Source organism: Delphinus delphis, chromosome 18 (assembly GCF_949987515.2).
Source record: "Delphinus delphis chromosome 18, mDelDel1.2, whole genome shotgun sequence".
NCBI classification, from domain to species: Eukaryota; Metazoa; Chordata; class Mammalia; order Artiodactyla; family Delphinidae; genus Delphinus; species Delphinus delphis.
The window spans coordinates 34420782-34448651 of NC_082700.1; the positions used below are offsets into that span (position 1 = coordinate 34420782).

General features: G+C 38.7%; 1 pseudogene; it reads right to left on the minus strand.

Annotated features, from left to right (window-relative positions):
* LOC132413540 (UDP-N-acetylglucosamine--peptide N-acetylglucosaminyltransferase 110 kDa subunit pseudogene) overlaps positions 1-27870 on the minus strand; it is a 62203-nt pseudogene that overhangs the window by 16791 nt on the left and 17542 nt on the right.

The window sequence follows — 27870 nt, forward strand, 5'->3', positions numbered from 1 at the left end:
CAGTCAATAAAGACCAACTGGGCTCACTGATGATATTTACGGTCATTTCCTCTAGACTAACATAATCTTATTAATAAGAACCTAATAATTCACAGTACTGCCCTTGCCTGATTGTTTGTTCTTCTCCCTCTATCACTCTCTCTTTCCCCATATTATTATTTTTTTGGACAATTTTTGCTGAATTAAATTCAGGGATTAATATTCAGGAGTACTAGTCACAAAAGCAGAGAATCTTAGCTCACACCAAAGGAAGAAAATAGAGAAAAAGTATAAACTATATGAATACACACACATACACACATGTACCAACTATACGTTGCACTTCTCTAAAATCTATTCGGTATCTGCACATTTATTGTATATTAGCAGTAAGACTAGAAATGAGCGTAATGCTCTATTTACAAGATACAGAAAACAAACCCAAATATGGAAATTACTAGCAATGAGAATGGGGAAGAAAGACTACAACAGGAATCTAGATGATATTTTTGTTTCCTAGCTATGATGCCAAATATTGAACTTTCAACTTGAGACAAGGAGGTCATAAAAAGTTGTATTAGTTTCCTAGAGCTGCCATGACAAAGTACCAGATACTGAAGAGGTTAAACAACAGAAATTTACTCACTCACAGGTCTAGAGGCTAGAAATCTGAGATAAGGTGTCAACAGGATTGATTTCTTCCGAGGTATCTCTTCTTGGTTTGTAGAAGCCATGTTTTCCTTTTGTCTTCACATGATCTTCTCTCTGTGCATGTCTGTGTCCTAATATTTTCTTTTTATAAGGACGCCAGTCATATTGGATTAGAGTCCACTCATTTGACCTCATTTGACCTCAATTACCTATTTAAGGGCCTTATCTCCAAATACAGTCATATTACGAGATATTGGGGGTTAAGACTTCCACATATTAACTTGAGCAGGACACAATTCAGCTGATAATAGAAGATAAGAGTAATTTAAGTAAGTAACTACTGTTTACAGTGAGTTGCTTAAGGATATGAATTTACTCAAGAAAAACTAGAAGAAATTACATAACACTGTACGTTATACAAAGATATTAAATAAATCATCATAATATCCTGTGAGATGGGCATCAAATTAGACTAAGCGAGATTAAGCAACTTATCCAGAATAGTATAGTTGGTACTTTCCAGAATTTAAACCAGACATTTTCCCAGTTCCATTCTACATTGTAACTTCATTATTTGAAATGCATTTTGAGTCTTCATTTTGCTTAGTTTCTTAAGTTATATGGGGATAGAATGGAGTTGGATATTTTCAGTGACATTCACACATGGGAAAGGAAATTGAGTCCAGAAGCTTCAGCAATGTTTCCATGGAGAACGCTAACAACAGAACCAGAAACATCGTTATCCTTTTGGTTCAGTGATCTTTCCTAAAGCACTACAAGAATCAATTTTAAGAAGCCCAATGTTTTCTAAACTTTCACCAATGGGCTCTGTAGGGTCCTCTAACAATATCTAAGAGACTAACTAGTTTCACATTCCAAGCCACTTAAGACAAGGAGTTCTGATTGTTCTCTGTGAGGAAATCAAGTGACAATCATAGCTGGTAATTTAGCATAGTTTCTTCAGGGCCCAGGCAAAACCTAATACACAGTAATAATCATTGTTAACTGCATCTTTGACAAGGATTAATGAAGTATCAAAGAGGTCTATAAATTGGGAGAAATTATGATCAAAGAGAAACATAGACCACAGATATTTAATTAATGCTCAATTATTTATGAGTTTAACTTTGGTTAACCTAATTTTCCTTCTTCTAGACAATTTCCAATTCATCTCTGCAAAGAGACCAGAATAACCACCTTCCAATACAAGATTTTATTGTGTTCCTTTAATTAAAAGCATACAGTGACTTCTACATTCACTCCACAAAGTTTTGCTATGAGAGAAAAGGAGCCATTATATTTTGTCTTGAATTAGATCTGCCACCATACTTGACTTAGCTCATCTTACTGGAAGCACGTTGAGGGCAGATCCTACAGTCTTGTCTTATTACATCCTCTACAGAATAAAACCAAGGGAATCACACATAGTTACAGCTGGAAAAACACTTGTTCTGGGTTGATATTTTCAGCCTTTACCACCAAGACTTTATCACCAAGACCTATCTTTAGAGTCTCTAAACAGAAGACCTTCTTGCCTTCCATTTTCACATTGACTAGGAATGTAAAGGGAAGAACTGAGAAGTAGCCATACTCTGCTAGCTGCCAGCCCACATAACCCATCTACGGAGATACTGTTTCTTTCAAAAGATATAAACCTAAGAGGAAGTCCTAGAGTTTGTAACAATTGTGCATAATAAAATTCCATGAAAACCTAGAAATCCAGATGCAGATCAGTAATATATTGGTTAAATAAGCTGTTATGTTCATGTAATGGACAAGTGTACAGACATTAAGAAGAACGAGATACTCTTTTGTATGAGATTCTCTTTTCATTGAACTCATCAGTGCTGCAAAAACAATGTTACATAATACTTTTTCTTTAAGATTATATCAGGCATCTTCATCTTGTCCTGCATTTATTGCCAGTGTTACTAAAGTTTATCATTTACCTCTTTCTTTTTTAGACATATAATTTCTTCTTATTTTGGAAGCATTCATCAATCCCTATTTTACTCTTTCTTTTAAATTACTAATGAATATTGAATTTTATAAAATATCTTTTGGGGTATATTTCAAGTGATTGTATAGTTTTGCTTTCCTTGGACCTTGTTATATGGTAAATTATATTTTGTTATTTTATATTATGCTATTTATTATATATTGTATTATGTTTACTAATTATATTTATTATATTATAATTACATTATAATTAAGGTAGCATTTTGTTTTAGATAGACAAAACAACCAGTGGAATAGGAAGCATCTTAAAACTAGATGCAAGAGCATAAGGGAATTGAGATTAAAATAAAATTCACATTTTGGATCAGTAGCAAAAATTATTCAACCAAAGTGGGAAAATATGGCTATCATTACTAAATTCTAGATACAGAAATTAGTTAAAAGTTTAAAAATAATGAAACTGTAAAAGTATCAGAAACCTGGTAGACTTGAAATAAAGTATTCATGAGGAACACCTTTCTAAGATACAAAGAAAAAAGGATACATTTAATTATATAAGAATTAAAATTTTCCTCATGCACTACAAAGGTGAGAAAACAAGCAAAAGAAATTGGGAAATATATTTAGAAATGGATATGCTTTCTTTACAACTTTTGAGAGAAGCACATGTTTCTTTTTCGTTTAACCTGCTATGTGGGTATTAATCTATAATGTAAGTGCATGGTTCCTTTCCTTTAACGTGTAATGTGAGATTTAATCTATATGGTAAGTGCATGCTTCCTTTCATCTGTAATGTGAGTGTCAACATGTGGCACTGTTTCCAAGCACAGACTTTGGATGTTCCTGTACTGGTCCCATCACTGACCATCCACAAAAACTTACAAATGTTGCTTTACTTTCCTGGGGGTTAGAGTCTTAGATAAGAAATGGAAGCAAAACAGAAGTTTTCCCCAGGGATGATAGAAGGTTTAAAGGAGTAAATATGTAAGTGACTTAGCACAGTGCCTAGTACAAGAGAGATCAATATAAGTATTTATCAATTTTTTAAAGAGACAGATGAAAGAAAGAAAATGTGGTGTTTGCAATCTATTGATATATATTCTTGACATTAAACTACCTTTTCATTCATTGGATGACCTAACTTGCTCATGCTTTTTCTTACTCTAGTGAACTTGAGTAGCTAATATCATAGTTTAAAATTTTTGCTTTTATATTTACAAGTAAATTTGACCTGTAAATTTCTTTTTCCTTAGAGTCTTAATCTATTTTCAGTATTAGGATTATATAGACTTCATAAGATGAATAAAGGAGCATTCTTCCTTTGCTACTCTCTAGAAGTTTTTCTTTGTTAATATTGATGTTATCTGTTTAATAGAAGTTTGATAGAATTCACCTCCCAAATGATCTGGGTGGGTCTGTTATTTTCTTGGTAAAGGATTGTAAACTATTGACTTAATTCCTTTACTGGTGAAAGAACTCCAGCTATAAATTTCCTCTTGTGTCAGTTTTGGTAAACTTTAGGAGCTAGGAAATTGTCCACTTTACATAAATGTTCAAATTTACTGGCATTTCATATATTCTCTGCTATAACGTCCTGATTCTTTCTGTATATTTAATATTTAAAGTATAAATATACTTATGTTTTTGTTTTACTTAATCAAAGTGTGCTTTTTAAATATTTTCACAGAATATTCTTTTGACTTACTAAATCACCTCAATTTTATACTTTTTTCTGTTTTATTAAGTTCTGCTCATATCTTTATTATCTATTTTTTCTATGTTCTCAGGATTTATTGTTTTGCTCTTCTGCGTACCACAAAAAAAAAAAAAAAATGAATGAGTCAAGTTTCATCTAGGATACGTTAGTATTTGACTTCAGTTTCTGATTTGGAAAGTGAGCAAGCCAAAATTATCTTCCACTGACAACCAAAGGAGACAAACAGAAGAAGAGCTGACATGCTATTCTGGATAACAAGGAAAATATGTAATAACTCTCTCCATTTTCTCAAACACATCCTGTCTTATTCTTCCACTTCTAAAGGGTGGGATTCATTGAAAGTAAACAGCAAAGGGCTTCCCTAGTGGCGCAGTGGTTGAGAGTCCACCTGCCAATGCAGGGGACACAGGTTCGTGCCCTGGTCCGGGAAGATTCCACATGCCACGGAGCGGCTGGGCCCGTGAGCCATGGCTGCTGAGCCTGCGCGTCCGCGGCCTGTGCTCCGCAATGGGAGAGGCCATGACACTGACAGACCCGCGTACTGCAAAAAAAAAAGTAAAGAGCAAAGAAAAGCAGTGTGAGGAAGCCCCCAATAAAGCCAGGCTCGCCCCTCAAGGCACACACATAATTCGTGTTAAGGTTAATAGGAGTCAACTGCACGTCGACAAAGAGAAGAGACGCAAGCAGGGAAACCAAGTATCTGGTAATAGGCTTTGAGACTGAATTCTGGGCCTCCTTTGCACAGCTAGTAGATATTCCGGTTGACATTTACATCAAAAATTTAGTGTCGGGCTTCCCTGGTGGCGCAGTAGTTGAGAGTCTGTCTGCCAATGCAGGGGAAACGGGTTCGCGCCCCGGTCCGGGAGGATCCCACATGCCGCGGAGCGGCTGGGCCCGTGAGCCATGGCCGCTGAGCCTGCGCGTCCGAAGCCTGTGCTCCTTAATGGGAGCGGCCACAACAGTGAGAGGCCGGCGTAACGCAAAATAAATAAATAAATAAATAAATAAAATATAAATAAATAAAAATTTACTGTCTACCCTCTTTGATATTGTGCTGCCTCAGGCTCCCCAGGTGACAGTCCAATCATAGAGCTGGAGCAGCAAAAAGGACACATGAGTTAAGGGGAAAAAATATTAAAAGGGGGAAGAATTAGGAACCTGGATTTACAAAGAATCTGTATTTACAGTCATCCCCCGCACATTTACCCATCCTACTGTGAACGTAGATCGTATCATCACAGCAACAGTGTCATAACAACTAGAAATTGAAGATTAAATTTGCACGGTGCCCGAGAGTGTCCCTGCTGTGGGGCTGAGGGAAGGAAGAAAAAGATGAAGGGGAATCGGCTGCTCCCAACCTAGCAAGACGGCTGTGGAGGGAATTCAAATTCCACAGGACAAGCGCTGTGGAAGCACAGAACTGAGCAAGTACCTCTGCCTGAGGGAAGATTGATGGTTTCAGAGGAAGGGAGGTGGGACGGGTCAGGACAGGGGGAGACAAAGGAATGGCAGCTGGCAGAGAGCTGTCTCTGCCAAGGCACGGGGGACACCAGCAAGTTCTCTGCAGCACCTGGGGTGCTGGGTGCCTGGCTGGGGACAGGACTGCAGACCGCAGAGGGCCCTGCGGACACGCTCTCCTGGGAACTGGATCGATCGGATCCTGGAGGAGCAAGGAGCAATCAGGTCTGCACGATAAGGAGTTGTGCGTTTTAGAAAAAGCACTAGGACATAGAGGCTGGAGGGTGGGGACACTGGGGGAGAGGCCTGCTAGAAAGCTCCTAGAAAGAACTTTCTAGGTCAACAGAATTAGGGCTCGTGACCAAGACAGGGACACTGGGGAGTTTCAAGCTTGGGCAGTAAATGCAAATGCCAATAGGGACCCAACGGTCATATAAATGAGTATAACAGGCCCAACATGACAGACTCAGCACAAACTCCCTACATTACCTGTTAACTGTGAGGGCCCGTTCTTTACTTCAACAGAGAAACAGTCTCCCTTTTCCTTGAAACACACGGCCCTCCCAGTCTGTTTCTCCCACTTTCAGAGACACGGGGATTATGAAATAAGACATCTGGATTTAAATCATCTTCCCATGTTCCAGTAAGGGCTCAAATTGTGTGTTTTAAACCCTGTGAGCCACGCCGAGCACTGCCGTGGGCTGTGCTGGGCCACTGCTCCCAGGCGTTATCACTAAATCCCAGAGCAAGGGCAGCACCTGTGGCCTGAATGAGTTGGGGGGCAGGGAGAAGGTGCCAGGCTGACAGAGCGCTGGCAGGGGGCTGGGAGGGTGTGGAAGCAGCGGGTAATCCTGAGACTGCAAAGCTTCCAGGACAGAGTCTGAGCAGCGCTCCCCAGGGAGTCTATCAGGGAAGCTGATAAGGATGGTTGTGACTGGAAAAGTGGTGCCACAGTCAGTCCTAGAAATTTAGGAAATCCTGAACTAACAGGGCTACACGGGTTTCTTGACTCAACTTCCTAGAGCGTCTCAAGAGCTCCGGTGAATCATGAACTCCCAAGAGGATAATTCATACAGGAACAGAGTTTTCCCCAAATGCTTGTGGCTGAAAAACCCACTGCATCTCTGGGATGAGTATTCTAGAATGCCCACTGAGAAACCCCGGGACTCCCCAAGGTACCAGAGGGGTGTGTGTGAGGGGAAAGGCACCACCTCAGCGCGAAACAGCATCTCACAAAGGTGGTGAGGGTTAGGAGGGCGCAAGAAAACCGCAGGCAGTTGGCAAGCGATGACAAGACGCTCGTTTCAGTGGTGTCTGCTCCAAAAGACAAACCAGAAACAACAAGGGCGCGAAGAGTTTATCCTGTGGTGAGAGAAGCCCACAAAAGAGTCACTAGGCCTCTCCTGACTGCCTAACTTTTAAATAAAAAATTAACTCTAAATTTGCACATGATTAGGAAAACTAGAGTAAAAATATAAAGATCTATTCCCTTCCATAGAGGTGGTTGCCATTAACAGCCTTTTGTGCATTTTCAGGATCAGATACACAAATATGTATACGTGTATATATGCGTGTTTCCATATGTACATATATACATATATAGTATTTACAAATACAAACACTGTGGGTTTCTAACTGGAATAATAGACATGTCCTTTTCTACACCTGCTCTTTTTCCTTTTGACCTGATGACGTATCATGTCATCCTCCCAGTTTGCTCACAGACCTTCCCCGTTCTCCACACACACGTTACTCCATACCATGGATGGATCCTAATTTCCTTCATCAGACCCCTCCTGAAAGACATCCGGGTTGTCTCTAGATTTTCCCCATTACATAAGTATCCCTCATTGGACTTGCGGGTGCCTGATTTTATGCACAATTCTGTGCAAGGCAGAGTACTGGCAGAGGGCAGGTGCCTAGAAGTAAAAGTCTTTGGACAAAGAGCAAGAGAGTTTTGAACTTTGATGGACGCTGCAAACCTCGCTCCAAAATTGAACACATTTATTACACTTAACATAGGCAAAGTGTGCTTGTTCCCTCGTCTACACCAGATGTTATCAGTCTTTAGAATTTCTGCCCATCAGAGGGGAAGAAAATCCCATGGTTTTAATCTGCATTTCCTAAAGAAGTTGGTCTCTCTTCATTTGTCTAGTAGCCAGCTGTGCTTCTTCTGAGTTGTTTGCTCATACAGGTAGAAACCAGCCCCTGCCTTTTTAAAATTTGGTTATCCTTTTTCATTTATTTGTGGGTTCTTCTCTATATCAACAGTAACCTTTATATGTTAATATACTACCAAATTTTTGTGTCTGTCATTTTGTTTTGTTTACGTCTTGAACTGTAGAAAAGTTTTAAATTTTCATGTAATTAAATATCTTTTACTTTATGGCTTCTGAGTTTTATGGCTTACTTAGGAAGGCTTCTGTACTCCCTACACTTACACCGAAATTCTCTCCTGTATTTTATATTTGCTTCTTGCAGTTAGGTGCATTTGCACCTTTTCGACTGACTAGAATTTATGTATGCTGTGATGCAAATATCTAATTTCTGTTTAAATGAATTATCAATGCTTCAATCAGTCAATTAGACAAAAAGTCAAGTTAGACTTTAAAATTGTCTAAGTTAAAATACAATTCTCAAGTAAACACAGATCACTTTCTGGACTTTTCCACCGATCTGTCTTTCCCTCTGCCAGTGGCTTTATATGTTAATAGATCATATGTTAACATTATATTTTATTAATGTTAACATATATGTTTAAAATGATTCATCTATCCTTTTGCACTAACTTTTTCAGGTGAACACTGAACTGACTTCTAGATATTTACTAATTTTTGTGACTATTGCAAATGGGATCTTTCCTTGTTTTTTAGTGTTATTTCTGGAGAATGGGAAAGTAACTGACTTTTACATATTAAGAAACAACTGATCACAATTCTGAACGTGATCCTTTCTAGTTTTTCCACCGATTCCTGCATTTGGAAAAAAACAGTCATTATCATCTGTGATAATGGAACCGGCCCTCCCCCCGACTCTCCCCATGTCCTTTTCCTGCCTGATCCCACTTCCCCGCTGCACCTGACCCTAACCTGTCTGCGCTGCTGTAAAACACTGTCACAGGGTTGTGATGCCAAAAAAATGTATTCATATCTGTAAAGCGCCAAGGGCTCTGCCTACTTGACTTTGGGGTTGTCACTAGACACATCACATGCTTCCCTCTCTTTCCTAAGGCCTGGACCCCACAAGAAAGGGAGAAAAGGTGACCTCATATCTGGATATGGATTTTGTCACTTCATGAGCTTTATCATATTAAAATTAATATCTAATACATATTAAAAACTATGTGTCAGGAACATCCTAGGTGCGTTCCATAAGAACCACCATAACATAACATTACATAACATAACATCCATAACAAATAATATTAACAGCTAACCGTTAAGGAAATAATTAACCGTTAAGGAATAACCATTAAGGCTGTTTTAATTTTAGCACACCGGATATATAAGGGGTATAAGTTCTAGTAACATTAAAAAAAAGAAAGAGTTACCAATTCTAATTGTAGCTTTTCCTTTTCAACCACTTCCCAAAATTATAGTTCTCTTTTTCTGTCTAGCAGCTTTGCATGGTTCCTTCACCGATGGAGAAGTTATCCACTGGTACTGAGAAAGCAATGATAAATATGCCATTTACGTTACAGGTAATTTAGGAGGGTTTGATCTTCATTGGAAATTAAGATATTTTAAGTTAATAAAAGGTCTTCAATCTGCATTTCTGGGAAGCTAAATTAAAGCATCACACAACATTTTCAAAACCAGAAAAGCCATTTCATTTGACTAAAAACTTAGTTTTAAGATGGCAGAAAGTACCTTGATAATTTTCTTTTAAGAAGGAAAGAAAAACAAGCCATTAAAGAGAAATTCTTCCAAGAGAATTAAAACATATTATATACCTCTGACTTGGCACTCCTTCCATTCTGGAGACCTTTTTTGATAACTGTTTTCATCACAGAATGATTTAAAGTAAAATAAATTGAAATTAGAGTAATTATTTCCCAATGAGTGGCTACTGCCATTTAAAACCAAAAGCCAACTAATTATTGCTCTTCCCATAAAATTAAATATGAAATCTACATTATGTAATTATACACTTATCTCCCCCTTTGTGTATTCTAATTTCTTCCTCAGAAACCTAAGATGCCATCTTGCAGACTGCCTCCAGTGGCTACTATTTTGGCAGCAGCAAAGGTCAACTTTAAACATTTTGCATCTAAAGTGGCTTTAGATACCTTTGGATAGAAAGTACAGTCTGAGCACTGTCCAGACACTTAGATACCTAAAGGGCATCTAAGATAACAAACCAAAGTCCTGATATTCCCTCAAAAGCTGCTCCTCCCATCAGCCCCCTTTTTCTAAGTGATACCACCCAGTTGCACACATAATCATCAATGACTTGTCTCCTTGTTACTATTCCCTTCATACCCCACATCTAATCTATCGGCAAGCCTTGTTAGCTACACCCTCAAAACACAACCTGAATTCAACCACTTTTCACTTGCTGCAAAGTTCCAACCTAACCTAGGCCATAAACATCTCTTATTTGGACTCCTGTGATAGTCTCCTAACTGGTCTCCCTGTTTGTCTTCTTTATTCCCCCAAGTCTATTCTCTATACAAGGTCATCTTATTCAGATACTATTTGGATCATGCCTTTTTCCACTTCAAAACCTTCTACTCATATAGAATAATCCACACCTTTACTCTGGCCTTCAAGACTTGACAAGAGCAGACCCCTGGCTAGCTCCTTGACCTCATGTCATACCACATCTTCTTCACTCAGTACTCTGGCCATGTTGGCCTCCTTGCTTTTCCTTAAATACTCCACCCACCTACCTGCCTGCATACTCATTGCCTCCTTGCTTTTCCTTAAATACTCCACCCACCTATATGCCTGCATATTCATGGACTCCTTGTCCTGGAATGTGCTTACACCAGATCTTCCATGGCTTGCTCCTCTCTTCATTCAGGTCTCCGTTCAAATGCCACTTCTCCAGTGAAGCTGTTCCCTAACAAACCTATCCAATGGAGTCCTACCTGCCCCCGCTCACTCTCCTTACATTACGATATTTTTGCACTTCCTACTATCTAAAATTATATGACTTATCTGTTTACTCATTTCTATCTGAACTACTTCACTAGAATGTAAGCTCCACGAGGGCAAGACTTTTGTCTGTCTGGTTCACTGCTTTATCCCTAGTGCCTAAACCCGTATCTGGCACACAGAAGATATTAAAAAAATTACTTGTGAATCTGACAAATGAATAAAGTACTCCTTGCAAGAATTCAGAGGTTGCACAAGAAAGAAATAATGCTCTTGGTGGAAGCAGGTTTAGTATCTAGGTTCACCTCTATTCAGAGTAGGGATAAAAACAATTTGCAAGTATAATTCACTTTAATTAGTAAATTACCTGCTAAAAACATAAGTGCAACACTAGAAAAGTACAGATGACTCTTGAACAACATGGGTTTAAACCTCGCAGGTCCACTGACATACGGGTATTTTTCAATAAATATGTACTACCATGCTACACGATCCAAGGTTGGTTGAATCCACAGATGTGGAACCACTGACTATAAACTTATACCCAGATTTTCAACTGCATAGGGGTCAGCACCGCTAACCCCACGTTGTTTAAGGGTCAACTGTATACGATGAGGAAAGTTAAACACATTAAGTTTTAAAAACTGTCAATACATGAACAAATTCTTTTTGTTTTGTTATGTGTTAATCAATTTTTAAAAAGTGACCAAATACCAACAAGTGGATATTTTCTTACATCCAGAAAGAGCAGCGTTCTGTTGGTTTCAAGGGCCTTTAGTAAAGCCTTTGCTCCTTCACTGGTGAGGCCACACTGCTGCAGGTCAAGTGTTTTGATGAAAGACAAAAGGTCACTTGCTAACTCTACAGATTTAACACATAGACAACTCTCATTTTCTCACGTGTCGAAGAGTCCTGCCCAAGACAAGTCACGGCAGGTTTGTAATTTTGGGTATGGAAAAACAAAAGAAAGGTATACGCACACACATAATGCATAATCCAATTTAAAAACCTCTTCTTGTGCAATGATGTGCAATGATAACCCTTGCTTTAGTACCAATAAATCATCCAACATATTTTACAATTACAGAACTGAAGAATAACTGTATATATAACCTGTGAGCAAAAAGCATCACAAAATGAATCTCAGTTCATAATTAGCAAGGGTGGCAGTGGCATGTAAACCTCACAAGCAAAACCTGGTGGAGCTCAGAAATGCAATGCATTCTTTTGATCATGATCTTCAGCTCCAAATCACACTTGAAACTAGTTAAAAGGGGAAAACAAAATAGAAGAAATGTAATAACTGTTAGTTTTAGAGCAAAAAAGACAAGTCTAAGAGGATACAAATAATAACAAATTTAAACAATGTGTGAATAGAGAATACATACTAATAACAAATTCAAAAAATGTGTGAATAGAGAATACATACTAAAAACTTATCATGAAAGTATGATGGTCAAGAACTCTCTCCATAAAAAGTCAGACAAAACCCAGAAAAACTGATCATGAATTCCAGTAGTTCTGGGGCTGAACAACCTACTCATTTAAACAAAAGGGATCATCACCAAAGCACAGGTATTAAAAAATATTACATGAAAGGAAACTATCATGAGTCATTTATTTAAGTGTTGAGTGGACCATCACATTAAAATAACTGGAGTCTTTCAACACCCCATAACATACAGAAATAGCAAGTCAGACATATGGATCTGACAGGATATGATACAACCCCTACAAACTCTCACTACAGAAGAATGGATACACGGTGTAATTAACCAACTAGCCAAATACAAGCAGCCAGTAAACCTCACCAGGAAATCAAATGAATACAAAATAAAACAAAATGTGGCTATTCTCCTATCAGATTAAGCCAAGATTCTGTAAGAAAAGCCTTTAAATAATGTCTATACCCTTTTGATCCAACAACTCTCTTTCTAAGAATTTAACCAAAAGAAATAGTCAGAGATATAGGTAGGGATATATAGCAGAGTACAATTTGTAACTGAAAAACTGGACAAAGCTTATATACAAGAAAAGATAAGCTATGTGCACTGTGGCATATTCATATAATGGAATACTGAACAATCACAAAAAATGATGCAGGAGATGCAAATTTACTGACTTGCTAAAATGCTCATACTAAATTAACTGAAAAATGTTATAAAGTTTGGAGTAATCCTACTTGCATAGAAAATGGAGAGGTACTCATTTTTGTAGTTTTACATTTTTTTACAAGTGCTACAAGCCAGTGTTTGTGAGAGGCAGGCTTCACATCCACTGTTGGGGTGTACTACAGATTGGCATAGCATTTCTGGATGGTAATTTGGCCATGTGTATCAAAAGTCTTAAAAATATGTCACACTCAGGTCATTCCACTTCTAGTTCCTTATTCTACAGAAGTAATCCCGATGGACACAGAGATGTATATACAACGTATTCACAATGTTTCTGACAGGGAAAAACAAACTGTCTAAATCTAATGGCAAAGAATTGATTAAACTATGGGACATCAATATGATGCTATACTACATGATACATCATTAAATGAAAAGAGCAGGAATATGAAATAGCAAGTATACTACAATTTTATTTTTGTTATCCCTAAGTGTACAAAATATATTCATAGAAAAAAAAGACTGAAAGTATATACACCAAAATGAACAGTGATTATGTCTGGGTATTAAGATTATAGGTAATTGTTCTCTTGTAACTCTGCATTTTCTACAATGAATATATGCAACTCATAGAGAAAGTTTACAAGCAAAATAAAACCTATCAGAAAAATGAGGCTTTAAAAAAAATTCCTATCACAACAGTATCAAGCCAAAAGCTAAGCATGTATCTTATTAAAAATTCAATATTTTCAATTTTAGAATTTACTTACACAAATCCCCACTAAGAGATTCTGCAAAAGCACTTGCACCCAGTTCACCAATGAGCATGTCGCAGTTCAGAGTGATGCATCTCAAACCAGCCATACAGTCAAGATCAGGTCTCCTGGAACGAAGACTCTCAGCCCAGGTTTCTTCGTGCCTTCTGGTAGTCTGATACTTCAAAGATTTAATGGGACAAAATTAAGATGCTTCAATAAGGAAACAGGGTGTGCCTACTGAGTATGGCTTATTATGTCAGAGATTTACACACACACGTATCAAGCATATGTGCCAGGAGAATCAAGCTGAGAAATTAAACAGTCAGTTCTGCTTTACGAGTCCAGTGACCCACATTCTAGTCCGTCAGTGATTAGATTTCAGCCACTGGATGACCTGTTTTTGAACAGTTATGTAAAGTTGGACAACTCAATTACAGTCTATGAATTATTTTCCTGATCTTCTAAGTCAGGGAATTGGTTCTAAATTCTATCATTGCTGAGGCTCTAAATGTCATCATTCTGTCCTCCACTGGTCTCCAAACACCTGACTGGGCAACCCATAAGAAAACTTTTTAATATGCATCTTATTTATTAACAAATTATATACACGAAGTTCTATACATATAATGTATGTACATTATAAACAAACAGATATTTTAAAAATGATACAAAGGCAAATACGTTCTAATATTTTCTTTTCCTAAATCTAAGGCATTATTTTATTATTATTATTTTTTTTAAATATTTATTTGGCTGTGCCGGATCTTTACTTGCGGCATGCCGGATCTTTTAGTTGTGGCATGCGGGCTCTTAGTTACGGCATGCATGTGGGATCTAGTTCCTTGAGCAGGGATCGAACCCGGGCCCCCTACATTGGGAGCGCAGAGCCTTAACTGTTGGACCGCCAGGGAAGTCCAAGGCATTATTTTAAAAACTATTAACAAAATAGATCTCACATGTTACCTAAGGTATGCACACAAACTTTAGAGGCCTGGACTATGCAGAGCCAGTTTGATGTGCCTTGGGAAAATAATGGTTTGACATTTAACCACAAGTACTGTCTTAAAGACATTCAATTCTTTATATTCATAAAATAAATTATGGTAATAGGGAACACTGACTTTAAATGAAAAAAGTCTCATTACATTCTTGAAAAAATAAAAGACTCAAAGTGCCTTTGACACTCTAAAACGAAAATCATTAGTGTCATTTTTCTATTAACAATAACTTATAAAAGCTGCAAGCAGAAATAACAGCAATCACTTACACAGTGCTTATTATGTGCCAGGCACTATTTATACAAATTAGTTCATTTAAACCTCATAATGAGGCACAGAGGTTAAGTGATTTGTCCATGGTCACTAGCTATGAAATGAGAGAAAGGGAATTTGAACCTAGGCCATTTGGCTTCGGCACCCAAGTTCTTGACTTTTTCAACCGCAGGGGTCAATGCACTTGCCCTGTATAGGCTCAAAGAATTTTTCAATTTTTAAAATCTATTTAAACATTTCCAGCTTTGCAGGCTACACAGTTTCTGTTGCAACTACTCAACCCCACTGGCGTAGGGTGAAAGTAGCCATAGCTACCATGTAAACAATGGGTGCGACTATGTTCCAAAAAAACTTTCTAAACAATGGGTGCGACTATGTTCCAAAAAAACTTTCTTTACCGGGCGACAGGCTGGATCTGGCCCACCAGCCATAGTTTACCTATCCCTGATCTGCACCATCAAACTATTAAAAAGGCTTCATGTCAAATTATTAAATAACTTTAGGCCTAAATACAGTCATTATAACCACTGTAAAGTTGGTAAGGCATTATTTTAAAAACTGTATTTACAAATTGCTGGTGTAGTGATTTTATTAGTTTATAAACTACAGCAGCTAATAAACACTTGATTCATTTAAGTCTTGAAGACTATAATGGCATAGTTTTTTGATAGTATCACAATCAATGTTTTCAGTAACTAAAACTACATAAAATATTATTATGTATTATATATTAAATCTCTTATTTCTAAAAATAAGTGGACTATCTTTACTAAATGGTAGAATCCCAAACTGAAAACTGGTCATATTCTTTCAACAAAACGAAATCTGCATTCACAGGTATCAAAAGACAAAAATTAACTGCCATTTGTACCAATATATTAATGTGCTTCAATCACATATGTTTTCATGAAAGTTCAAACATAAAAAAATCACCTTTAAGATCTTGGCCATGTGATCTGCTCCCTGCCATGTCAGATTACACCCCGTGAAGTTTACTGTCTTAAGAGTGATAGAGTTCTTTACACCTTGACAAATAACAGAAACACACACACACACACACACACACACACACACACACACACACACAATAAGATGAAGAGCCTATACATTTGTCAATCTTGACTTATTTGCTTTTCTTGAGTCAATTGGAGGTTTATAGCCACATTCTTAAAATCATTAACTACAATCTTCCCAAACAGGTAATTGACGAACAGATGCATTCTAAAACTTGTCAGTAACAAAGTGTTATTCCAGTTAACAGCAGCAGTTTAATTCTATTTAGATACTAAAACTGAATACACTGAATACTGCAAACTTTATTCCCAACCACTCAGTAAAATACTACATACCTTTTCAGACATAGGAAAAAAAAGAAAAACCTAAAAATCTTAAGACTCTTCCTATTTTCATTTCCAATGATACATGCCAATCTTGATGATCAATCATCGAATTAAATGTCAACTATAAACCCAGTATTTTATTAGCTGCTATGCAGTATACTAGAGCAATAGAAGAGAGAGAACTTCAAACCCTCTGTTTCCTCAAATAGAAGGCAGGCTTCCTGACCCCTCCAGACCACTACTGGACACAGGGAACACACACTAATATTTCAGGACCCCAACTTACAGTCACCTGGTTTGTGATTACTTCCATGACACCCCCCCACTAACACCACTGAGTTTGCTGCTCTTACGGGACATGACATATATTTCCTATTTTAACACATACCACAGTTTATTATAATTATGACTGCAGATACATGTTCTAACAATTTAAAGATCATCATGACTTTTTTGCTCTTTATATCTTGCTATTTCTCTTCCCATAATTTTCTTGAAGAGAAACATTAAAATACAGACAAACACAAAAAACAGAAAATATACAAAATGTGTGGTTTGTGGCTTAACACAAACTTAAGTAAAATTAGTTCTGACAGTATCCAGCATGACAAACTTCCATGGTACAAATGAAAATGGTCCAAGGTTTGAGCAGGCACAGGAGACAACCCAGGCATGAACACCACCAAGATAAGGTAGACAGGAAGTAACACGGTGTGTAGGAAATCACGAGACCAGTCTGATGGGAAGAGACTTAAACAAGACTGAAACTCACTTTCTAAACCTCCATCTCCAAGTGGACAACTCGCAAGACACACGTGCACCAAAGTGGCCGATTTATTCAATCCATTTAATGGGGAGGAACAGTTTAAAATTTTATTGGTTTACTTTGCCCCAAAAGCAGCTATCAAATGTTGGCAGGACACAATGAAGGCTTACCTTTGTTAACATAGTTAAGTCTCTCTCTCACACAACTACCCCACTTAGCTCCAGGTTCCTTAGCGCACACGACGCACTTACACAGCATTTAAGAGCTTTACACAACTAGAAGGTCACATCTTTATTTCTAATCGCAGGAACACGACTTCTGTAAACTTTATTTCTGTCACAACCTAAACCAAAATTATTGTAAAATGAGTGATTTAAACCATATATTTTATCATCATTAAAAAACATCTAAAGGGCTTCCCTGGTGGCGCAGTGGTTGAGAGTCCGCCTGCCGACGCAGGGGACACGGGATCGTGCCCCGGTTCGGGAGGATCCCACAAGCCGCAGAGCGGCTGGACCCGTGAGCCATGGCCGCTGAGCCTGTGCGTTCGGAGCCTGTGCTCCGCGTTAGGAGAGGCCACAGCAGTGAAAGGTCTGCATACCGCAAAAAAACAAAAAAAAACCAAAAAAAAAGCATCTAAATAAAAAACAAAGCATCTATTCTGTGCTAAGGATTAGAAACGACTCCTGCCCTTAAAGCCTTCATTAAGGAGGGAGAGGTATAAACTCAAAATTTCAATCAGATGAGATAAAGAACCATAACTTTTATGCACAGAGGTTCCTATGGAGGCAAAAAGTTATATCTAAGTGACGGCTTCACGATAACCCTGAAGTACAATCTAGAAAGATGAGAGTATGCAGAGTTGGAGTACAATGTGCATTAACTGCACAGGGAATATCTGTGCAAAGACACTCAAGCCTGACACCTGCTGGGCACATTAAATACTGCAGGTGGGGATGACTAAAGGCCAGGGGTCCAAGTGTGAGAAGAGACAGAAAGGAAAATAGAGATGCTGGCCGAAGCAAGCCTGGGAGAGAGCATGGCTTCTATCCCACAGGTGATGAGGCCTGGGGCTACCACTGGCTGAGTAGGGTGCCTCCGCTGATTAGAAAAAGGCACCCCGCTGCTGAAGGACCGATTAGATAAAGGGAGTGATCACAAAAAGCTCCCCTTCGTCAGGGCCAAAGAGCCCCATGAGGCTTGGCCGAGCACAGTTCAGACTACACGCCTCTGTGCAGAGCACACGCTGGGAGTCTAGTATGCACTAACTCGGTGTGGGCAAGCCATTAGCAGCATTATTTTAAGCGTATGTTTTTACGTTAGAAGATCACTTAAACTGAGTAGGCAGATAAACAGAGGAACGGAGCCCAGGGGCCGTGAAACCACCCAGGAGCTTCTGCCACAGTCCGGGCAAAATGTAATATGGATGAAGAAGCAAATTTAGGAGGAGGCCAAAATCTACAAGTTAGACGCACTGGATAAAAAACATAAAGAAAGTTCAGTGAAGGAACTCTGAAGAGAATGGGCTCAACAATAAATTTTTGTTACATTCAATGTAAAATATGTGGCAAAATTAAGTACCGTGGCCTTTCAGGTCCCTTCCAGCTATAATTTCTTTTGATTTCTAACTTATTACTCTGCTTAAGTAAAGTCCCTTCAGAGGTACAGAACAGTTCCTACACCTAAATGGGATGTAAAGAATAATCTGACTTCTCTTCACCAAGGGGATGAGTTGAACTGTCCTTGCAAAAGAGATAACAGATGGTGTGAACCCCAGATCCTAGAAAAAGGCCAGGCACACGATAAGTATTCAGCTTTTTTAAAACAAATGAACAATCATTTCCTATCCTAAATCTTCACACCTTTCCTCTGCTGGCTCCTTTCTCTCAGCTTATAAACATCCTCAAATATACTCACTTAAGAGAGGCCCACGCACCGCGGTGGAGAGTGGCCCCCACTTGCCGCAACTAGAGAAAGTCCTCACTCAGAAACGAACACCCAACACAGCCATAAATAAATAAATAAAAATTTAAAAAAAAAAAAATATATATATATATATATATATACACTCACTTAAAAAACTCTCAGACCCATGATTCTTTGTATTGTCTTGTGGGTGACCTAAGTATCTCCCATGCCTTCAAACACCTGTCCTCCCAAAAAGCCCAGATCTGAACCTTGGGCCCAGACCCATCTACCAGGCCCCTCTACAGCACTGAAGATCAAGTAAGATCCTCTCCCCATCCCCAATCCCTTCCTACTGTGCTCTGTATCTCACAAAAAGATGCAGCTGTAAACTGTCACCCAAGCTTGCTGCCCTTCCTTTTCTAGCTGGTCACCAGGCCCCACCCACTCTCTCTCGGATCTCCAAAATGCAGTCCAACCTTTTATAACTTAAGTGGGACCTTTACATTTCGATTCACCCTGCACCCAATCAACTGCCTTCCACATGGAGGTCCCAGTGAGCCTCTAAACCAGAAGTCCATCTTATTGTTTATTAGGGTTTCCCACAGCCTTCAGGATAAACATCCAAACTTCTGACAGGACAAACAAGGCCCCTTTATGTTTGTCCCCACTAGGTTTCCAGTATCAACTCTCATTTCTTTCCCAAACCCTGAGCTCCAGTCCTGTACATTATTTTGCCATATTTTCTTATATTTCTCAACCTTTGACACACTGCTCCCTCCTGCCACCCCAGGAGGTTCTACTATCCTTAGAAAGGATGGCACCTCCTCCAAGAAGCCTACCCTGAACTTTCCCTTTTAAGATTCTGTGCTCTGCAAAGGGGAAAGGTGGCGGGGAGGGATAAATTAGGAGTTTGGGATTAACATATACACACGGCTATATATAAAATAGGTAATCAACAAGGACCTACTGCATAGCACAGGGAACTCTACTCCATATCCTATAATAACCTGCACGGGAAAAGAATCTGAAAATGAATGGATATATGTATAACTGAAAAACTTTACTGTACACCTAAAACAAACACAATATTGTAAATCAACTATACTCCAATATAAAATAAAATTAAATTAAAAAACAAAAAGATTCTGTGCTCTGCAGCACTAGAACTCACTTCTTCCAGAGAACTGACTACTGTGCTTGTGTTTACCTGCTGCCCAGTAGAAGGGGAGATTACCTAGGGCAGAAGCATCGTCTCCAGCAGCCCTTGGTTCTGACAACTCATTCAAGTGCCAGGATACTTTACACACATAACCTGCTTAATTAATTGTAAGAACCCTCAGAAAGAGTGGTTTTTAATGTCATTTTACAAGTGTGGGGATTGCAGTTCAAAAGTAACCTGCACAGGCCACAGAGAGCATAAGCCCTGGAATTCAAACCCTAAGCTGCCTTCACACCGGTGTTCTTTCCACTATATGATATGACTATTGAAAAAAAGATTTTTGGGGGCCTCCCTGGTGGCGCAGTGGTTGATAATCTGCCTGACAATGCAGCGGACACGGGTTCGAGCCCTGCTCTGGGAAGATCCCACATGCCGCAAAGCAACTAGGCCCGTGAGCCACAACTACTGAGCCTGCTCGTCTGGAGCCTCTGCTCCACAACAGGAGAGGCCGTGACAGTGAGAGTCCCGCGCACCGCGATGAAGAGTGGCCCCTGCTCTCCGCAACCAGAGAAAGCCCTCGCACAGAAACGAAGACCCAACGCAGCTAAATAAATAAATTAAAACGAATTTATAAAAAAATATATATATATATTTTTTTATTCTGAGACCTGTTTTAATGGATAGGAAATGAAGCTGGGATATATCCATTTCCTAATCGCTTTGGTCTGTACCAGACAAAGTCATTCAACACACCAGGTAACATCTATGCAACCACTAACGATGCTCCAAACTGTGCTAAGTGTTCTACACTGCAGAGTCTACAAGCATTAACAGAGTGAGTCCTTGTAACCGCCACGGAGAGTGGGTCTTGTTAACTCCATGCTACAGATGAGAACACTGAGACCTAGAAGCCTTAAGGCACTCGGCCGGGGTCACCGAGCTGGCAGGAGTCCTAGGCCGCACACCCCGTCTAGTGCACGCACACCCGGGCACTGGGCACCGGTTCTAGTGCCCAGCCTCCACCTTGCACCATCTAAAACCCCGCTTCGCAGCGCCCACACGACAGCCCCTGGAAGCGGGAACTACAAACCTGTCTCGCCCAGCTGTGGCTGGAAGAAGCTCTGGATACAGATCAGGGACAGAGGGTGCTCAAGGGCGGCACCCAGTCCACCCCGTGGAAGCGGTCAGCGTTAAGTCCAGGAGGCCCTCCCGCAGGCAGAGGCACTGAGTCCTGCAGCGCGCACAGGTCCTCACAGCGCGGGAAGAAGTCGGCTGCTGTGTTGCAGCGCAGCTTCACCGAGTGATCACGGCCAGAGCGCGGCTTCGGGGACGCTGGCTGTGGACGCGATGCCCACACCCGCCTGGGGTCCCCGGCTCGCCTCCCAGCCCCTCGGGCGCTCACCTCCCGGCGGCTGCGCCCCCGCAGCGTGCGCAGGACCCGCGTCGCAGCCAGACGACGCAGGGCCACGGGCCCCAGCTAGGCCAGCCCCTCCATGCCGCGCTCCCGCGCCGCCGCCCGCGGCGAATCGCCGGCCCTTGGCGCCAGCCTCATAGCCCTCCGCGCGCGGGGATGCAGTTCAAACCGGCGGCGGCTCCGTCGGGGCGGGGCTCGAGGACGACTGCGCGCTCGCCGTGCGTCCGCACGCAGCCCCGCCTCACATGGGGACGCGGCCTGAGGAGCAGGGGCGGGAGCTTTGAGACTAGGGCAACGCGAAAGGTAGGAGGTGTGGAGAATTTGGGATTTACAAAAAGCGTTTGCTGACTCATCCAGTGAGACATGTTGTATCAACGCATTTTAAAAGTAGTAAGACTCCCAATAAGTGTCTGTGCTCGCCCCTCCCAGGAGAAAGCGTGCACTCCGTGAGGGACACAGGAGAGGCTGAGTGAACGTCTGCCTGTGGTCCCTTCCTGGTGCAAGGGTGTGTGAATTTCTGCGGTGAGCTCTTAAGTTCTGTAGTTTCTGCTGACTTGACACGGTGGTTGGCAAATGGTGACGTATTCCATGCATTCACGACATGATCGTGGTTACTAATAATTACTTTGTTCTCTCTGTGCATGTCTGTGTCCTAATATTTTCTTTTTATAAGAACACCAGTCATATTGGATTAGAGCCCACCCATTTGACCTCATTTGACCTCAGTTACCTATTTAAGGGCCTTATCTCCAAATACAGTCATATTACGAGGTATTGGGGGTTAAGACTTCCACACTAACTTGAGCAGGACACAATTCAGCTGATAATAGAAGGTAAGAGTAATTTAAGCAAGTAACTATTTTTTAAAGTGAGTTGCTTAAAGATACGAATTTACTCAAGAAGAACAAGAAGAAGTTACATAACACTGTATGTTATACAAAGATATTAAATTAATCATCATAACAGCCTGTGAGATGGGCATTAAATTAGACTAAGCAAGATTAAGCAACTTATCCAGAATTGTATAGTTGGTACTTTCCAGAATTTAAACCAGACATTTTCCCAGTTCCATTCTATATTATATCTTCCTTTCATTATTTGAAATGAATTTTGAGTCTTCATTTTGCTTAGTTTCTGAAGTTATATGGGGATAGAATGGAGTTGGATATTTTCAGTGACATTCACACATGGGAAAGGAAATTGAGTCCAGAAGCTTCCGTGATGTTTCCATGGAGAACGCTAACAACAGAACCAGAAACACTGTTATCCTTTTGGTTCAGTCATCTTTCGTAACACACTACAAGAATTAATTTTAAGAAGCCCAATGTTTTCCAAACTTTCACCAATGGGCTCTGTGGGGTCCTTTAATAATATCTAAGAGACTTCTTAATTTCACATTCAAAGCCACTTAAGACCAGGAGTTCTGATTGTTCTTTGTGAGAAAATCAAGTGACAATCATAGCTCGTAATTTAGGATGGTTTCTTCAGGGCCCATGCAAAACCTAATACACAGTAATAATCATTGTTAATTGCATCTTTGACAATGATTAATCGGGTATCAAAGAGGTCTATAAATTGGGAGAAATTATGATCAAAGAGAAACATAGGCCACAGATGCTCAATTATTTATGAGTTTAACTTTGGTTAAGCTAATTTTCCTTCTTCTAGACAATTTCCAATTCATCTCTGCAAAGAGACCAGAATAACCACCTTCCAATACAAGATTTATTGTGTTCCTTTAATTAAGAGCCTAAAGTGACTTCGATATTCACTCCACGAAGTTTTGCTTTGAGAGAAAAGGAGCCATTATATTTTGTCTTGAATTAGATCTGCCACCATACTTGACTTAGCTCATCTTACTGGAAGCACGTTGAGGGCAGATCCTACAGTCTTGTCTTATTACATCCTCTACAGAATAAAACCAAGGGAATCACACATAGTTACAGGTGGAAAAACACTTGTTCTGGGTTGATATTTTTAGCCTTTACCACCAAGGCTTTATCACCAAGACCTATCTTTAGAGTCTCTAAACAGAAGACCTTCTTGCCTTCCGTTTTCACATTGACTAGGAATGTAAAGGGAAGAACTGAGAAGTAGCCATAGTCTGCTAGCAGCCAGCCCACATAACCCATCTACGGAGATACTGTTTCTTTCAAAAGATATAAACCTAAGAGGAAGTCCTAGAGTTTGTAACAATTGTGCATAATAAAATTCCATGAAAACCTAGAAATCCAGATGCAGATGAGTAATATATTGGTTAAATAAGCTGTTATGTTCATGCAATGGACAAGTGTACAGACATTAAGAATGAGATACTCTTTTCTATGAGCTTCTCTTTTCACTGAACTCATCAGTATTGCAAAGACAATGTTACATAATACTTTTTCTTTAAGATTATATCAGGCATGTTCATCTTGTCCTATATTTATTGCCAGTGTTACTAAAGTTTATCATTTACCTCTTTCTCTTTTAGATATATAATTTTGTCTTACTGTGGAAGCATTCATAAATCCCTATTTTACTATTTCATTTAAATTAGAAATGAATATTGAATGTATAAAATACCTTTGGGGGATATTTCAAGTGATTGTATAGTTTTGTTCTCTTTTGACCTTGTTATATGGTAAATTATATTTTGTTATTTTATATTATGCTATTTATTATATATGGTATTATGTTTACTAATTACACTTATTATATTATAATTACATTATAATTAAGGTAGCATTTTGTTTCAGATAGACAAAACAACCAGTGGGATAGGAAACATCTTAAAATTAGATGCAAGAGCATAAGGGATTTGAGATTAAAATAAAATGGACATTTTGGGTCAGTAGCAAAACTTATTCAACAAAAGTGGGAAAATATGGCTATCATTACTAAATTCTAGATACAGCAACTAGTTACAAGTAAAAAGATAATGAAACTGTAAAAGTATCAGAAACCTGGTAGACTTGAAATAAATTATTCATGAGGAACACCTTTCTAAGATTCAACGAAAAATAGGATACATTTAATTATATAAGAATTAAAATTTTCCTCATGGCAGAATGCACTACAAAGGTCAGAAAATAAGCAAAAGAAACTGGGAAATATAGTTAGAAATAGATATGCTTTCTTTACAACTTTTGAGAGAAGCACATGTTTCTTTTTCCTTTAACCTGTTATGTGGGTATTAATCTATAATGTAAGTGCATGGTTCCTTTCCTTTAACGTGTAATGTGAGATTTAATCTATATGGTAAGTGCATGCTTCCTTTCCTTTCATCTGTAATGTGAGTGTCAATATAGGGCACTGTTTCCAAGCAGAGACTTTGGATGTTCCTGTACTGGTCCCATCACTGACCATTCACAGAAACTTGCAAATGTTACTTTACTTTTCTGGGGGTTAGAGTCTTACCTAAGAAATGGAAGGAAAATAGAACCTTCCCCCAGGGATAATAGAAGGTTTAAAGGAATAAATATGTAAGTGACTTAGCACAGTGCCTAGTACAAGAGAGATCAATATAAGTACTTATCAATTTTTTAAAGAGACAGATGAAAGAAAGAAAATGTGGTGTTTTCAATCTATTGATGTATATTCTTGACATTAAACTACCTTTTCATTCATTGGATGACCTAACTTGCTCATGCTTTTTCTTACTCTAGTGAACTTGGGTAGCTAATATTGTAGATCAAAATTTTTGCTTTTATACTTACAAGTAAATTTGACCTGTAAATTTCTTTTTCTTTACAGTCCTAATCTATTTTCAGTATTAGGATTATATAGACTTCATAAGATGAATAAAGGAGCATTCTTCCTTTGCTATTCTCTAGAAGTTTTTCTTTATTAATACTGATGTTATCTGTTTAATAGAAGTTTGATAGAATTCCCCACCCAAACGATCTGGGTGGGTCTGTTATTTTATTGGTGAAAGATTGTAAACTATTGACTTAATTCCTTTACTGGTGAAAGAACTCCAGCTATAATTTCTTGTGTCAGTTTTGGTAAACTCTAGGAGCTAGGAAATTGTCCACTTTACATAAATGTTCAAATTTACTGGCATTTCATATGTTCTCTGTTTTTACTCTCTGCTATAACATTGTCCTGATTCTTTCTGTGTATTATTTACTTTTGTTTTTGTTTTGCTTAATCAAAGTGTGTTTTTAAAATATTTTCAAAGAATATTTTTGATTTACTAAATCACCTCAATTTTATACTTTTTTCTGTTTTATTAAGTTCTGCTCATATCTTTATTATCTGTTTTTCTATGTTCTGAGGGTTTATTGTTTTGCTCTTCTGATGTCAATTAAAACACTTGGTTATTAATTTTAAGAAATCTTTTTAGTTATAAATAGTTGAACTTTTTGAAGATTCCAGCTTAGTTGTAAGTACCTAAGGGTGAGCTCCTCCACATTGTTGCTGGCCTAAGGCTTACTTCACCCTATAGCAATGTATATATTGACATTTTTTCCCCTCGACTTTCTGTGTTTTGCTACTTCTCACTTTTCTTTGGAGAGAAGCCCTTTGAAATACTCTTAACTTATTTTATAGCCACTAAGTCTTTAAAATAATGGGTATTTTTTAAAGATAGATCTACTTATATAATTAGGCAGAAAATCTGATCTGCCATATTTATAAAAACAGCATAATTTCACTCTTCTCCATGATTAATCTGCTGTATTGCATGACCTTCGAGTTTTTAGCTTTATCAATGACATACATGTACTTTAAAAATGTTTTAAAGATCCTACCCAGTCTTTTAAAACACCCTTGTTCCTTGTTTCAGTTCTAGTTTTATGTATATTTTCTGCCTTGCGCCTGAGTATTCCAACATCTGATGGATGGCCTTGGGACTCTAATTCTGGTATTGATTGCTTTTGCTGATTCTCTCCACTTGTAGCTGATTTCTTCATTATTGTGTAAATTTAGATCATGAGCTCATGTTTAGCTAAACTTTATCTGTGGGAAGGCTATAGGCCTGTGTTGAAGGTCTACCTCTCTATAAAGGGTTTAGTTTTGTGTTTGGAATACCACTGATTTGGGAGCATTTTAAGTTGATTTCCTAGCTTCTGTTTGCAAGACCGCACATAAATTTGCAACCCAAACACTGTGAACACAGATCTGGGGTTCAGAATTCTCAAGATTTCCTACCTGTTTCCTACCCAGAGCAGAGGCCAAGAGAATTTGGTCTTAGTCTCCCCTTGCCAGCAGATATTTTTTCTCCTGGCACACCCTTTCACTAAAGGTGAAGCTAGGGATAGATAGGTTTAGTTCTAACTTCGCATCTAGTAGGGATGGAGTCTTACCTCCTGCCTCCCATGTGGTCATGGCCATTTTAACAACAAGTCTCTATGTCAGGTCAGGTGTGTCATTAAACTATGGCCTGTATTCCAAATCCAGACAGATGCCTATTTTTTATGGCCTATGAGCTATGAATAATTTTCACATTTTAACTGGTAACATTTTAAATGGTTACCTAAGTACCTAAATAATATCCTCAATTTTCCCTCTTTGGTCTACAAAGCCTAAAATATTTGCCATTTGGCTCCATAAAAACAGGATTGCCAGCTTCTGTTCTAAGCTATCAAGATCTTCAATCCACTCCTAATATAGCTATAACTCTGACACATGTACCACCCTTCTTTCATGGGTCCTGGAAATTTCTACTGCACAGTTCAAAAATCAACCACGCACTTAAAAATAAGTTGTGTACATTTAACCTAGCATACCTAACCCTTTTCCTTTAGGAGAGTTTTTCAAGTACTCTTGCCCACCGTATTCTTCAGAGCTTCATTAATAATGGCAAAAAATTAAAACAGCTTAACATTCAACAAATGGGAATTGTTCATAACAATTATAGAAGCACATACAGTAGAAAATTATAACCTGTTATTGAAACAGTGAGACATAACTACTTTTATTCTTAGAGAACTATGCTTATTTAGGTCCCTTTTGTTTAAATTAGTATATTTCTGTGTATGTATGTATATAGTCATGAATTTATATACACATACATTATTTGTATGATACATTTATATAAATATATGAAATACATACCTATACACATACCTTTGATTTATATTTGTATACATACACAGGAATATAATTATATATATTATATAGTTATATACATTCAACTGGAAACTGGTAGTATACATATATATGGTGTATAAATGTGTGTATATGTGCATGTGTAGAAAAGCAGGTTGAGAGATATGTAAGCATGAGTTAGACAGGGTTCAAGATTTTAAAAGTAGTTATGTGTAGGTAGTGAGGTTAAGGCCCATTTGATTGA